Here is a 16464-nt window from a genome sequence, read left to right as displayed (position 1 = left end):
GACAGTGCACTAGCGTTTATCTTATATTCGGGACCAAGTCAGAGTGGGTGACTCTTAACAGGGATTCTAATCGGTTCGTTATATGGCTGAAGACCGGAATTTTGCAGCAGAGTGTGAAGAATACTTGGGGAATTTTCTATGTTATCATCGGGTCTGCGGGGCAGTAATGGAAAAAAATGGGAGAAATAGTTTTGGATTCGCGAAAGGTATTTTAGAATGGGTGTACCAATTTGAGATGACATCGTGCGCATGAGGAGGGTATGCGATGGTTCATTGGTATTGAGACGAAGTGGTCTCGTGAATTAGGTCACTCGGGAGGAGTGTTGTTGAGTTTCGTTATGTTCTCGAATGAAGCTATTATTATTCTAAGGCAAGTCAAGAGTAAATTGAAAGAAGTGGGGACGATTAGTAATGGTTTCAATTAGCATGATTGTGGCAATGATCAGTTCCTTCGGCGTGTTAAGGTATATAAGTGGGTTGTGATTGTACGTACGGGCTCGACAACCAACATAATTTTCTTGATTTAAGAGATATTTGATTCAAATGGCCTTGTTGTGTAAATGGATTTCTAGAAGGGTAATGGCGGTTTAGACCATGATTTGAGATTTGTATTTTGTGCGGTTATGGGAATTCAGTCGTGTGTTGCAATGGCTCTTCTGAAATGGGTTAAGTGAAAGGTTTATAGATGATGAAGTGTTATTCTATTGGTGGTTAAGGAGTTATGATGAATTCTTGTACTCTCGTGTAGCGGCATGGTAAGTGCAACAGGCAGTATGGAAATTTGGATATTGAGGACCAAGGTCGAGGTTTGGTGTTGATAAGAATGTCACGAGCTCAGAGGAGCGGGGGGGAAGGGGAGATTTAAGAGGTTCATAGTATGCTGGCATTATTTTTGGGCAGTCTGAGGATGGTCTGTTTGGGGAAGAAGTGTTGGGTATTGAAATTCGGATGTTAGACTAGCACTATGGGTGTAGCATGGTCAATGGGCATTGATGTTTAGATTTTTACTACCTGATGCAGATGTTGTGGGGGTATATCCCATGAGAAGATCATATAAAGGTGACGTATTAGTCATTCGATTGTTAGAAATTTAAATCAGGTATGGAGATTTTGGTACTGTCGCATATGGGAGAGATTATGATTGGGAGGCGCTCTATTCCATTGGTTGTGGACCGTGTGCGTTTGTTCCAGATTTGACGGTTGTCCTTATGTGTCATGAATAGGGTTATCATGGATCCTTGAAAGGTTATTAGCCTAGTATGGGATAATCAGAATTAATTTGAGGTCCGCTGGTAGATTTACATCAGATCGGATGTGTTCATTCAGCATAGTACTATTATGGAGGAGTCTTAGGGTATTGGATGTTATTCCCGTCGTCAATTATTCTGTGTAATACTCTATTGTGCCGTCAATTATTCCGTGTAATACTCTATTGTGCCAGGTGGGTTGTGAGGTTACTTGATTATTCGCATATGTGTTGTGATCCCATGTAGCTTGTGGTGTTATATGAGCAAGATGGCTCTCGAGATGCAGGTCATTTATTGCACCTTATTCGTGCTTGGATTTTTGTAGCGTATGGCGTTATCCGTCTCCCCAGAATTGTATTATGCACTTGGCATAATTGTGGTCGATATTCGAGTATTTCATAAGTATAAGCATTTCGGCTTGATGGGTGTTTCCTTATTGATTGTTATATGTGGATCGGGTGGCACTCCTTGGGTATATTGTTTAGATCGGGTGGTACTCTGCCACGGGTATGTTGATTGGATCGGATTGCACACTGCAACGATGTCATATTCAGATCAGGTTGCATGCCGCAACAGTGTCCTGTTTGGATCGGGTCACACGCCGCAACAACGTCATAGTTGGATCGTGTTATATGCCGCAACAGTGAAGTGCTAAGTACGGTTCCTTATACTTATTTTGTGTACCTAGTTTCCCACCTCTGATATAGAGCCATAACATCGATTTTATTCGTTATGCGGGCTGGATGGTTCGTTGCTAGAGTTCGTTCTTCCTTATGGGTCGTATTCGAGTTGTAGCTTGTTGGCAATTTGATGGCGCCGTATGAGATTTTAGATGGTGCTAAGGTGGCTTATTGCCCGAGCAACTTATAATGGGTGAGACGAGATTATTGGACCTGAGATCAATGCGATATGAGTTATGTAAGGTATGTTAAAGAGAAAATATCGTTATTCAGTTTAGAATGAGGTAATGGTTCTTGTCTGGAGAAGAGACTCCATGATTTGTTGATTCGGCAAGTGGTCATAAGTTTCTACACATCTCTTTCGTCGTGGCAGTGTTGCTATAACGACCCGGCCAGGCGTTTTGAGTATTATAACCCCGTTTCCCCATTTACTGCTCAATTTATGCTTTACAGTTATTTTATGATATGCCAGGGTAGTTGGTTCGGGTCCGGAAGGAAATCAGAGTGAAATGAGACACTTAGTCTCATAATTAAAAATTTAAGTTAGAAACGTTGATCGGGTGTGGACCTATGTGTAAAAAATCTCGGATTTGAATTTTGATGATTCCAATAGATCCGTATGGTAATTTTAGACTTAGGAGCGTGTCCGAAAAATTATTTGGAGGTCCGTGGTAGAATTAGGCTTGAAATGCCGAAAGTTAAAATTTTGGGAAGTTTGATCAGGGTGTTGACTTTTTGATATCGGGGTCGAAATTCGATTCTGAAAATTTGAATTCCTCCGTTATGTCATTTATGACTTGTGTGCAAAATTTGAGGTAAATCGGACGTAATTTGATAGGTTCCGGAGTCGTTTGTAGAAATTAGAAATTTTAAAGTTCATTAGGCTTGAATTGGGGTGTAATTCATTGTTTTAGCATTGTTTGAGGTGATTTGAGGGTTCGCCTAAGTCCGTATGATGTTTTGGGACTTTTTGGTATATTTGGTTGAGGTTCTGAGGGACTCGGGTGAGTTTCGGATGGTTAACGGATCAAATTCGGACTTAGAAGAAAAGTGAAAATTTTCTGTCTTCTAGTGTGATCGCACCTGCGAGAAATTGGCCGCAGGTGCGATGCCGCAGATATGGCTCTTGTTGCGCAGAAGCGACTCAATCAGGCACGGGCGAAGGTGCGCAAAAGCGGCTCCGCTGGCGCGAGCGAAGGTGCACAAAAGCGGCTCCGCAGGCGCGGGCGATGGAGCGCAGGTGTGGAGTTTGGGAAAGTAAGTGGCTTCCACAGAAGCGAAAATTTCACCACGGAAGCGGTTCGGCAGGTGCGGATAGGGGGTCACAGGTGCGAAAATCATGGGCAGTGTACAAAATAGAGGGGTTCCGATATTTTTGTCATTTTGACATTTTGAGCTCGGATTTTGGCGATATTTGAGCAAGAAATCACGGGGAATCTTGAGGTAAGTCACTTGTGATCATTTCTACTCCATAATATTGAATTATCATCAAATAATCCGACTAGATTACATGTTTTTGAGGTGTAAATCGGGGGTTTGAACTTAGGGATTTGAAAATAAGATTTGAATATTTGGAGGTCGAGTTGAGGTCGAATTTTTGTAAAACCAGTATGGTTAGACTCGTGGTTGAATGGGCTTAAGGATTTTGTAACTTTTGTCGCGTTCCGAGATGTGAGCCCCATGGAAAAATTGTATTTTCATATGGAATTAATTCCGATAAATTTTATTGACTGAAACAAATTATTTGTGACTAGATTCGAGGCATTCGAAGGCCGATTTGTGAGGCAAAAGCATAGCAGAGTAAAGGATTTCATGCTTTAAAGTAAGTAACAATTTTAAATCTGGTCCTGAGGGTATGAAACCCCAAAATTTGGTATCATGTGATTACTTTGGAGGTGACGCACATGCTAGGTGATGGGCGTATGGGCGTGCACCGAGGGGATTGCGACTTGATCCGCCCCGTGAGACTGTAAATTTGAATAACTTGTTGTTAGCTATGTGCTCTCTATGTGTTGTGGAAATTTGACTAGAAACCATGTTTAGGCTATATGTTGGTACTGTTGTGACCCACAGAGGTCATGTACATTTTAAACTAATTGCTTAATTGTTGTTTGTACTCAGTCACCGTTTACTTTGATTATTTTATCTCAGTCTCTATTGTTCATCATTGATGCATCATTTCATTGTTATTTGGGCTGATTTTCATGATTTCTGAGAGCCCGAGAGACTGAAGAGATTTATGACTGAGCAAGGCCGATGGCCTGATTGTGAGATATATTACTATAGCACGTGAGTTGGCCATGCGGATCCATATATTATACTATAGCACGTGAGTTGGCCGTGCGGATCCTTATATTATACTATAGCACGTGAGTTGGCCGTGCGGATCCATATATTATACTATAGCACGTGAGTTGGCCCTGCGAATCCAGATATTTATATTACGGCACATGAGTTGTCCGTGCAACATGTGAGTTGTCCGTGAAGATTATAGCGCTTGGGCTGTATGAGCCCCTTCGAAGTCTGTACACCCCCAGTGAGCGCAGGTACCCATTGAGTGTGAGTGCTGAGGGCTGAGAGCCGAGTGGTTGAGCCATTATGATGAGTTGAGTGATTGTTGCCTATAAGGCTATACTGGCTTTGCATTTGTTGTTGCACTTGGTTGCTATATGTCATTATTGTAAAATCTCTGAAAGATTTTATATCCGGATTACATGAACTTGAACTGTATAAAATTGATTTGACTTAAACTGCCAGATTTGAAAGCATGTCTATTATTTGCTGGAATTACTGAAAGTGAACTATAACTGTGTAGCTCGTCATTATCTTCAGTTCCTTAGTTATTATTGTTACATGCTGAGTTGGTTGTACTCATACTACACCCTGCACTTCGTGTGAAAATTCAGGTGTTCCTGGACATAACGGGTGTTGATCCTTTCGCGCAATTGATTTTCAGGAGATTTTGAGGTAGCTGCCGTGTTTTGCAGACCTTGTCTCTCCTTCTCTATCTCCTTGTTTACTGTATTTGGTCTCAGACTATTATAGACCATATTTTTCAGACTTATATTCATATTAGATGCTCATGTACTCAGTGACACCAGGTTTTGGGGAGTGTTCATATCAGTATTTATGTGATTTTGTATTGTATTTAATTATTGTATTTTCAAACTTAAGAGAAATTATGGTTTATTGAGATTATCGGCTTGCCTAGTATCGAGATAGGCTCCATCACGAGAGGTTGGGATTTTGGGTCGTGACAGTTGCGAGAGTTGGAACAGAGCTTATATGCGTTATGATGTGTATTGCGGGCATAAGATTTGTGAAATTTCAGCTATTGTGGTCGGAGGATGTTATTATGGGCAAACGACTTATGTAGTGCATGGTGTGATTTCAGCATAGGTACATAATCATGTTTTGGTACAGTGTGTAGTGATTGATACGGTGTTCGTATGTTAGAATCAGGTCTTGTAGAGAAATTCGGAGGTTGGAATTTGGTTCTAAGGCTTATTGACTAAATAAAAAGGGATATTCATCAGTATGGCTTGAGCTAATGTGCTCAACTAGGTTGTGGTGGAGCAGGTAGGTGCACAAGGTGTTGAACAGTGATTTTGGGGCAGCTCCGGAGCAGTTCTTAGCATGTTCGAGGACGAACATATGTCGAAGTGGGGGAGAATGTAACAAACTGACTGGTTATTTTGAGCTCTAGTGCATCGTTCGGCGGTTTGAGGCCTCGAATAGCTTCACTTCATGTTTTATGACTTGTACGTGTGGTCGGAATAGAATGTCGGGAAGTTTGGAGTGGTTTCGGAAGGAAAATTCTCAGTTCGGAAGCTTTAAGTTGGAAGAGTTGACCAAGGGTTGACTTTTGAGTAAACGACCTCGGAATCGGTATTTGAAGGTTCCAATAGGTTCGTATGATAATTTCAAACTTGGGCATATATTCGAGATGAGTATCGGGTGGTCCGGGAGTATTTCGGCTCCTAATGTGGAAGGTTGGCATTTTGAAAGTTTAAGAATTTCTTAATTTTGACTTGAAGTGAATTTTGGTGTTATAGATGTCTGTTCGAGGTTCCGAGTCTTGAGATAGGTTCGTATTGTGATTGATGACTTGTGCGCAAAGTTTAGCATCACTCCAGAATTATTTGATATGATTCGGACGCATTTGTCGAAATTTAAAAGTTTGAAAGTTTAAATAAAGGTTTCGATCATTGATTCACAATTTTGATATTGTTTGGTGTGATTTGAGACCCCAAGTACGTTCGTGTTATATTTTAGGACTGGTTGGTACGTTTGGATAGGGTCCCGAGGGCCTCGGGTTTGAAACGAATTGAAACTTGGAATTTAGGACATGCTGGTTTTGGCCAAGTTCTGGTGCAACCGTACCTGCAGATATTTGGGCGCGGGTGCGGAGTCGCTGAAACGGCAAACGATGCGCAGGAGTGCAACAGGAACTGGGAGCATAGGATTGCAGGCGCGGAGTTTTTGGTCGCATCTGTGCAAGCGCAGAAGCGGCACCTTGGTCGCAGAAGCGGAAGTGGACTGGAAGGAGGGAGATCTGCAGGAGTGGAACACTGGGCACATATGCGCGTCCGTAGAAGCAGAATCCTCAATCGTAGAAGCGAAAGGCAGCGCAAAAGCGAAAGATTTGGACCGCACCTGTGTTTGTGTAGAAGCGGGATTTTTCCACAGGTGCGAGGTATGGCCTCCAGTGCTTTTTCGCAGAAACGAAGATTTTTTCGCAGAAATGACGCCGCAGGTGCGGCTAGATGTCCGTTAGTGTGAAAGTTGCAAGGCAGAAGGGTTCTTTTAAATCGAGAGTTAGCTCTCATTTCTCATTTGGATGGCCGAATTTGGGGAGCTATTTTGAGAGGGTTTTCATCAAGTAACTCGAGGTAAGTAATTTCCCCCGATTACAAGTTAAATACTTGGATTTAATAAAGATTTTTAACATGGAAATTAGGGAAAATTAAAGGAGAAACCTAGAATTGATAATTTTGGATTTTTACCACGATTTTAGACATGGAATTCGGAATAAATTATATATTTGAGTTCGTAATGTTATGGGTAAAGTTTATCTTTAAAAATCTCGGAATCCGGGCACGTGGGCCAGAGGGGTTGACTTTATTGACTTTTCGAGCGGAGTTAGGAATTGTTATAAATTGATTAATCATGAGCTTTGGAGTATATTTTGATTGAATTGCACATTGTTTGATTAGTTTCGGATTGTTTGCCTTTGAGTCGAGAAGTTAAAGAGGCATTGGAGCCGGTTATGGAACTTCAGAATGAGGTAAGTCTCCTGTCTCACCTTGTGAAGGGAAAACTACCCCTTAGGTGATGTAATTGTTGTGTGCTACTAGTTGCGGGCGCTACGTATGCATGAGGTGACGAGAGTCGGTACGTAGCTAAAGCATGTTTATGTCCGGGTAGGCTTAGGACTTTATCATGTAATATTTGAATTATTTGAACTGATTCTGCTGGCTTAATTAATTGAATTTATAACTAAAATAAATTTAGAAGTACATATATATATATATATATATATATATATATTGGGCCGAGCCTTATCACCTAGAGTTGTTGGCAAGTTATTTGAGAAACAGTAAAGGTTATATTCACTTTATGCCCATGTACTGTATTGTAAGCATGTGTCTTGTAATTCGATAAATTCCTTCCTTTCTTGTGGAGCGGGCCGAACGCCTCGGTAGTATAATAGATGCATCTATGGTTCGTGCCGCTCGACACTCGGCAGTGTACACATTATTGTGGATCGAGTCGAATGACCTCGGTATAATCGTGCATTATATCGATGGTAGTTTGAATACTCACGAGATTATATTTTCACTGATGCCCGACATTTTATATGGTACTTCTTATCCGTTTGTTACTGGTACTTGATACATCTGAGCTATTGAGGTAGAATAAAAGACTGGAAAATTCATATTTTAAAAGAAATATTTGGAAGATTAGGTAACTTAAAGATTTACCCCATTATTGCTATGTGCTTCACATCTGCTTAAGATTTATTATATTGCTTTGTTGGACCTCTAGTAAGTGTCGATGTTGACCCCTTGTCACTACTTCTCCGAGGTTAGTCTAGATACGTACTGAGTACGCGTTGATTTATGTACTCATGCAACACTTCTGCACTAAATGTGCAGGATCTGACAGGTTCAATTGGTGATCATTTTGACGCGTACGCGCAGCTGCTGAGGAGACTTTATGGTGAGCTGCATTCCAGGCTACGTATCGCAGCCCACAGTCTCTATCGTACCATTTACTTTATCCTATCTTATTTACATTCCGGACAAAGGTTGTATTATCATTGTACTCCTTAGTAAATTCTCATACATTTGTGACACCGGATTTTGGGGGTGTTCTAGAATTTGTTATGGATTGTTTTAACTGATTCACTTTCACTTATTATTTTAACGAAACTGTACGTAACTACGATTTATTTTAATGCACTAACCTCATTATCTAAGAAAAATTTATGATTTTAAAAATGATAAAATGAATAATTAAGTGTTGGCTTGCCTAACGACGATGTTGGGCGCCATCACGGTCTATAATGGATTTTGGGTCGTGACATAATCCATGCCCAAAATAACATCAAAATCCACCATATCAAGAAGTGGGAGATATACACTAGTCTCAAGCCTCCCAATAGAAATCACACTCGAGCGATAAACACGATATACAATAATAGAATCTCCCACTGGCGTGGACACATATACAGGGGCACTGAAAGAATCACGAGGCATAACCATATATGAAGCAAGAAAGGATGACACGTAGGAATAAGTAGAGCCCAGATCAAATAGAACTGAAGAATATCTATGGAAAACTGGAAAAATACCTTTGATGACGGCGTCAGATGAATCAGCCTCAGGTCTAGCTGGGAATGCATAAAAATGGGGTTGGGCCCACCACTCTAACCTCCACCTCTCAGACGGCCTCTAGCTGGCTGACATTCATCTCTAATGGCCTGACCTCTACCTTTAATGTCCTGACCTCCACCTCTGGCAGTCCCACCTCTAGCTGGCTGAACGGGCGGTGAAGCAACCGGTGCCAGAACTATAACACGAGAACTCTGTTGTGGCATGCCGCCCTATGACCTGGGACAAAATCTAGAAAGGTGCCTCGCAGCTCCATAAATATAACAAGCCCTCTGCTGTTGTAACTGTTGACCCTGGAACTGGCCCTTTCGACCTAGATAACCACTCTGATAACTCTACATCGGAGGTGCTCTAATAGGAGCTGATGATGCATTCTAGGCTAGCTGCTCAGGCTGAGGCACATAAGAACCACAACCACCCGAAGCACCGTGGAATGCCTGAAGCACTGACTAAAACGGCCTGGGAGGATAGCCCCTACCAAATGAACCCCTTCCTCCAGACGAGGCACCACTGAAACTACCAGAATGACGAGGCCTCTTATCAAATACCGGCCCCTTCCTGACTACGAACCATCTCGATCCATCTAGCAATCTCTACGTCCCTCTGAAAAGAAATATCATCTCCGATCTCCTTGTCCATCTGCAGCCTAATACCGAAAGTATGTTCATTAATGAATCTCCTCACTCTCTCCCTCTTAGTAGGGAGCAAGATAACTGCATGGCGAGATAGGTCCACAAATTGGGTCTCATACTAGGTAATAGTTATGCTACCATGCTGCAGGAACTCAAACTACCTGCGGTACTCCTCTCTTAGAATGAAAGGAATAAACTTCTCCAGAAATAGCTGTGAAAGCTGATCCCATGTAAGTGAAGGTGAACCAGCTGGCTTGGTCAGCACATAATCCCGCCAATACCTCTTGGCTGAACCGGTTATCTAAAACGTTGTAAAATCGACCCCATTGGTCTCAACAATACCCATGTTGTGCAACACCTCATGGCAACGGTCTAAGTAATCATGTAGGTCCTACAAAGGTGCACCACTAAAGTGAATAGGGAAGAGATTTGTGAATTTGTCCAATCTCATCAATCCCTTAGTAGACATCGCGGGCCTCTCCCTGGTCTGTGCAACAATAACCGACTGAACTACCCTAACTGGATGGACTGCTGGGGTCTAATATATGGGACCCATCTGTACCGGAGTGTGAGTAGTGGGAGTCTGTGCTCCTCCCCCAGCCTAAAAGATGGGTGGTGCCACTAGAAATGCATCGGTCTGGGCCACACTCTCCATAAGGCCCACTAAACAGACTAGAGCATCCTGAAGCATGGGAGTAGCTATAAATCTCTCTGGAATGGGTTCCGACTGGTGAAGTCTGAGATGTGATCTCCTCCTCATGATTAATCTGAGGCTCCACTATGGGTGATGCTGCTCGAGCTCTAGGCTGACCTCTGCCTATGCCTCGGCCTCTGGCTCGACCTCGGCCTCTGGCTCGACCTCGGCCTCTACCCCTGGTAGTGGTTGCAACAGGGGGCTCCAGCTCTTCAACTATTCACCATACAAATATATTGGAACCTTCTAAATACGAATCCGAGACTGTTTACACAAAAGCCAAACCGAGATTAACTCTTCAACTTAAAGCTTCCAAATTGAGAATTTCTTTTCCAAATCAATCATGAACCTCTCGAACATAGAAACCAACCATATAGACAAGTTGTGATACACCATATGAAGCTACTCAAAACCTCAGACCACCGAACGGAACGCTAAAGCTGAAAATAAGCGTTAGGGTCATTACACCACCTGAAGTATCATGGGTGACCCGTAGAGATGACTGAATCGGCCTGATAGGATGACCTTTACCAACGGAAACCCTTCCTCCAAATGAGGCACCACTGAATCCTCCAAAATGATATGTCCTCTTGTTTGAGGTCGCCTCCCTCGCTTGACCTCTAATGCGCTCGATCCTCTTGGCGATCTCCACTACCCGAGGAAAAGAAATCTCAGACTCGGTCTCTCTAGCCATTTAAAGTCTGATGCCATAGGTAAGACAAGCTATAAACCCATGTACCTTCTCTCTCCCAGTAGAGATCCTGATAGCTACATGGTGTGACAAATCCATAAATCTAGTATCATACCGAGTAACGAGCATGCTACCCTACTGAAGGTGCTCGTACTGACTGTGCAGTTCCTATCTCTGAGTGAAGGGAATAAAATTCTCAAAGAACAACTGTGAGAACTGAGCCAATGTGAGAGGAGGTGATATCACTGGCATGTCTTGTCCATATACATGCCACCTCCTTTTGGAAAAACCATGCATCTAAAATATTGTGAAATGAATTTTGTTGGACTCCACTATCCCCGTGTTGCGGAAAATCTCATGGAAATGGTCCAAAATGTCCTAGGAGTCCTCATAAGGTGTACACTAAAGTGAGGGAATATAACTTGGTGAACCTATTCAACCTCTTTAGCTTATCAGTTGATATCGCGAGTCTCTCCCCGGACTATGTAGAAATAATAGGCTAAATCACCCCAACTGGTAGAGCTGCTGGGGTCTTATAACCAGGATCCGTTTGCTCTGGAGTGTGAGTAGCGGGAGTCTCAGTTCCTCTCCCGGCTTGAGAAACGACTGTTTCCACATGAAACACACTGGCATGAGTCATACTCTCTATGAGACCAACCTGCTGACTAAGGTGTCCTAAAGCACTAGGGTATCAATGAACCCCTCTGGGGCCTGAGCTGGTTCTACTGGATCTGTCGGAACAGGGATCTCATCATACTGCTCTATCTGAGTATCGACAATGGGTTCCACTGCATGCGCTCTAGGCTGAGCACTGCCTCTACCTCGGCCTCGACCCCAACCCCTAACCCTAGTAGTGACTGCAATCTGGGGTTCCGACTCCTGATCAACTGCGGATGACGTACGCGTCCTCACCATTTGTGAGAGAACAAGAGAAGAGCAATTCAAACTTAATGATAGAACAAAGTCGCACGATAGAGAAAGAAAGAAAGTGAAGTTTCCTAAAGCCTTATAGCCTCTAGACAATATGTACATATGTTTCTGTACCGATCCTCAAGACTCTACTAGGCTTGCTCATGACTCATGAAACCTATTCAATCTAAGGCTTTGGTATTTACTTGTCATGACCCAAAATCCAAACTAATCATGGTCGTACCTAACACCGCTTGTTAGGCAAGCCAACACACAATAGTAGAATACAAAGAACTGCAATAAACGATTAAGAGTAGGATAATAACATAGTGTAAAAGCAATTCTGAGATAAATATGATAATTCTAAAACCAACATCTAACGCAAACCATCCTAAGATGTGGAGTCACAAGTACATGAACTTCTAGAGTTTACTACATACATTGTTCTGAAAGAAATACAACACTATCCGAAAAGTAAAAACAATTTAATAGAAATAAGAAGATGACTCAAGGCCTGCGAACGAAATGCAGCTCTACCTCGAATAACCTGCCCGGTATCTGCTAAGCACATTTTGGGACTCCGCTGGTACTGATATCCGGATCTGCACTAGAAGTGTAGAAGTGTAGTATAGTACAACCGACCCAATGTACATCTTAAGTGTCGAGCCTAAATCCGACGACGTAATGACGATGCTAAGAAAAGACACCTACAATGAACATGTGTATTTATATAGCAAGAAGTAACAAAATAACAGGTAAAGAATCAAGTATGACTACAGGATAAAGACATGTAAAAGGGATAACATGCACAGAAGTAAAAGGACACAAAACAGAACATAAAGTAAATTGTCACTAAGTAAGCCTTTTTCAAAAGTAAATAACGAAACTACAAAGCCAAGTCCACATTCCAAATATCAAAGTAAAGAGCAATGAAATTAACAAAATTGCATGGCATCACCTTTCGTACTTTTACTCTCGTCCTCATATTATAATGTAAAAATAATTGCACGGAATCACCTTTCGTGCTTTTACTCTTATCATCACATTAATAATATAAAATAATTGTACGACATTACCCTTTGTGCTTTTGCTCTCATCCTTACATTATAAGATAATAACAACCGTGGAAACACCCTTCGTGCATATCCTCACGTTCACTCAAGCAATAATATCAATATATAAATAAGGAACGAAAACACCCTTCGTGCACCATCACTTTTCCTCACAAGCACGGCAACACCCTTCATGTATTTCACTCTTCCTCACCAAGCAATCACATATAACACATTACCAAGCAAGGTGGGAACCAAATTCAATATCAACAATAGTATTTGAACACACCTCGTCATAGGAGAATCTCCCAACAAATAACACCAACAACCCATCAACAATTCAACAATCTCAACACCAATACATCAACAATCTCAATATAGAGAATAACATGAATACGAGAAATTAAAGAATTAGACAATCTATCTAAAGCATGGAAGACATAATACACGAATAACATGGTACAAATAACGCTAATTCTACCTGCATGCTTATCTCATGGCCAACACATATACACCTCTCACCTTGCATATACGCCACCCCCAACACATAGATCATGTATCAGATAGACTCGATTCTACCCCATTTCTCTCAAATAAAGGTCAACTAATACACCTACCTCTTTCCGGAATACAATCAACAAATCAACACAGTTTTTCCTTTAGAACAAGCTTTCAAATAAATCGAATCTAGCCAAATATTATTCAAACAGGTCAAAACAAGTTTTAGGAACCACCCATGAATGAAAAAGGTTCAATCTTTAACATAATTGAAAAGGTCAACTGGGGCTCACGTCGTCGAAATTCGAAATTAAGACCAAATCCCAATTAACCTTTCACCTCTGAGCCCTAATATGTGATTTGTTTCAAAATCCTACCTCAATTTGAGGTCTAAATCTCAATTTTACAAAATACCTAAATTCTACCCAAAATCCCCTAATTTTTACATTGAAATTCTAAGATTTGATGATGAAATTCATAAAAACGTAATTGAAATTAAACAAAAACAAGTTAAGATTACTAACCTATGAATTTGGGAAGAAATTGCTTTCCAAAAATAGCCTATATGGAGGCTAGGATTCAAAAATGATGACGTTTACAAATGCGAACCACTAATCGCAAATGCGATCAGTGTCATATCCACTAAGTTATCACAAATGCAATAAAACTTTCTCATTGGCAAAGGTCCCCATCCTAGTAAATGCGGACCAAGTTTCTCATTTGCGAAGCTACCCTCAAATTACCCAGTGTCGCCCGCAAATGCGATACCCCCAGTTCACAAATGTGACTCATACTTCGCAAAAGCGAAGGTCCCAGTCCCTCATAGCAAAAGCGAGCCTTACATCGCAAATGTGAGGATCGCATTTGTGAACAGGTTCTCACAAACACTAGACCTGTAGACATTCAACATCAATAGTCCTGTTAAGCCAAAAATCAGTTCGCAATGCATCCAAAACACACCTGAGTCTCTTGTGCTCCAATCCGGACATCCGCACAAGTGTAATAACATTATACAAACTCGCCTGCAAGCTCAAATCATCAAAATAATATCAAATATTAAGAATCGATTATTAAAACTCAAGATTTTCAAAGTTTAAACGTAATGTTTCAGCTTTTCACATAAAGCGCCGAAACGACATCGGTTCACCTACGACCCCAACCAAACATGCGTACAAGTTCAAAATCATGATACGAACCCATCGGAATCGCCAAAATACCGATCCAAGGTCGTTTACCAAAAACGTTAACCGTGGACAATTCTAGTCATTTTTAAAGTAAAACATTATATTTTCTTCAAAATGCACATATAAACTCTCCAAAAATCGACACGGACTACACACATAAGTCATAAATCATCAAATTGAGCTATGTAAAAAAGAATAACCTACTGCACTAAGCTCCCATTATGCGCGGGGTCTGGGGAAGGGCCGGACCACAAGAGTCTATTGTACACAGTCTTACCCTGCATCAAATTGAGCTATCTAAAGTCTCAAAACATAGAAAAAAGAATTAGTACTCAAAACGACCTATCAGGTCGTTACAATGACACGAGGGAAGAACCTATGGGTCTACATAGGAGTTTGAGAAGAGTAATTCCTCCAATTAGACTTAAGGATTGGGTTCGGAAAAGAGGGAGGTCATGTGAATTAAAATAGAGTTTGTTAGAGAGAGTGAGCTATAAAAACAACAGGAAGACAGAATAGTGCGCAAGCAAAAGTTATTATAGATTAATTCTGTCTTCTCATCTCTATTCTTCTGGATCCTCATTCCCTTCTTCAGTCTATCCTTCTATCCCTAGCCTTACTATCAGTTTCCTTGTAATTTCCTTTGAACTATCAGTCGTTTGTATTGTTGCATTTCTGTTTTGGGTTGTAATAGTGTTTAAGCTTATCAATACAATTGAGTATTGTGGTTATTGTGTCATTGGATCTGAATCCTTAACATACTACTTAATGTCTACGTCTTAATCCTGCATCATGACATGACTTAAAACCACTAATATATTTACCATTATTTATTATCTCTTAGTAGTACTAGTAAATTAAATATATTTAGTGTATATGTTTACGATTTATTATCTTTTGTTACTAATTAAATCAAGCTGTTATTGTCAGCTCAATTTGATGAAAGATTGCAAAAAAACATATTATAAAGTTACTAAAACCTAAACTATTTTGCTTGTATGTACATGTTAAAATTATCATTGCGCATTGAACATGATAATGACTTAATGGCTAAATCTTCTATATTGACAAATATGTTCACCTCAAATATGATAACAACAACAACAACAATAACTCAGTATAATCCAACTAGTGGGGTCTGGGGAGGGTAGTGTGTACGCAGACCTTACCCCTACCCTGGGTAGAGAGGCTGTTTCCGATAGACCCTCGGCTCCCTCCCTCCAAGAACTACCCACCTTGCCCACTTTAAGAAAAAAAGGTAGATATCACCTGACCCCCACCCCCTCTAAGTAATTGGGGTTTAATCAAGAATCCTAAGAAGAATAGATTAAGAATTGTTAATTGCATTTGATGTACACTTCTCATAGAAGACATAAGAGATGTAAGTTTGAGGCTCTCTTTGTAATATCAGAAAGAAGAAAACTTCCACATGTTTGGATTCATTGAATTTGGATGATATTTTGTTAATCAGTATCTTGCTAAAATGATAAAATTAAATTAAAAGTGATAATTACAGAACGTTTTCTACAACATATTTTTTATGCAATATATGCAGACATTTACTTCCAATATTGTTTTCTCAGTGAGAAGGATAATGGAGTTAGATGTTTTCTTGATGACACGATGACAACAACACAACATATGAGCCAGTAGTTGGCTATAGTTGCCGTGCGGAGCAGTCCCCTAAATTAATATGATAAAATATAAAATGATGCAGTAGTTTTTTATTTTCCACCACCAACATGTTTCTAAAATATAATTAACGAGTTACGTATTTCAGCATGATGATAAACGATAATAAAATTTCATACAGTTTTCTGAGTATTTACGACCTGTTTTAAAACAAGGCAGATCCAATGGACAATGTTTTTTCTTGTTACTACCATTTGGAACCTTCAGCCTGTTTTCTCTTGCACCAATTTTGTCAGAGTTTTAATTTTGTATATTGACGGTGTATAATCGTTTTTATACTGTCGAGTTA

Source organism: Nicotiana tomentosiformis, chromosome 7 (genome assembly GCF_000390325.3).
Source record: "Nicotiana tomentosiformis chromosome 7, ASM39032v3, whole genome shotgun sequence".
Classification (NCBI taxonomy): domain Eukaryota; kingdom Viridiplantae; phylum Streptophyta; class Magnoliopsida; order Solanales; family Solanaceae; genus Nicotiana; species Nicotiana tomentosiformis.
The sequence above is the reverse complement of the archived record's forward strand: the minus strand, read 5'-3'. Positions refer to the sequence as shown.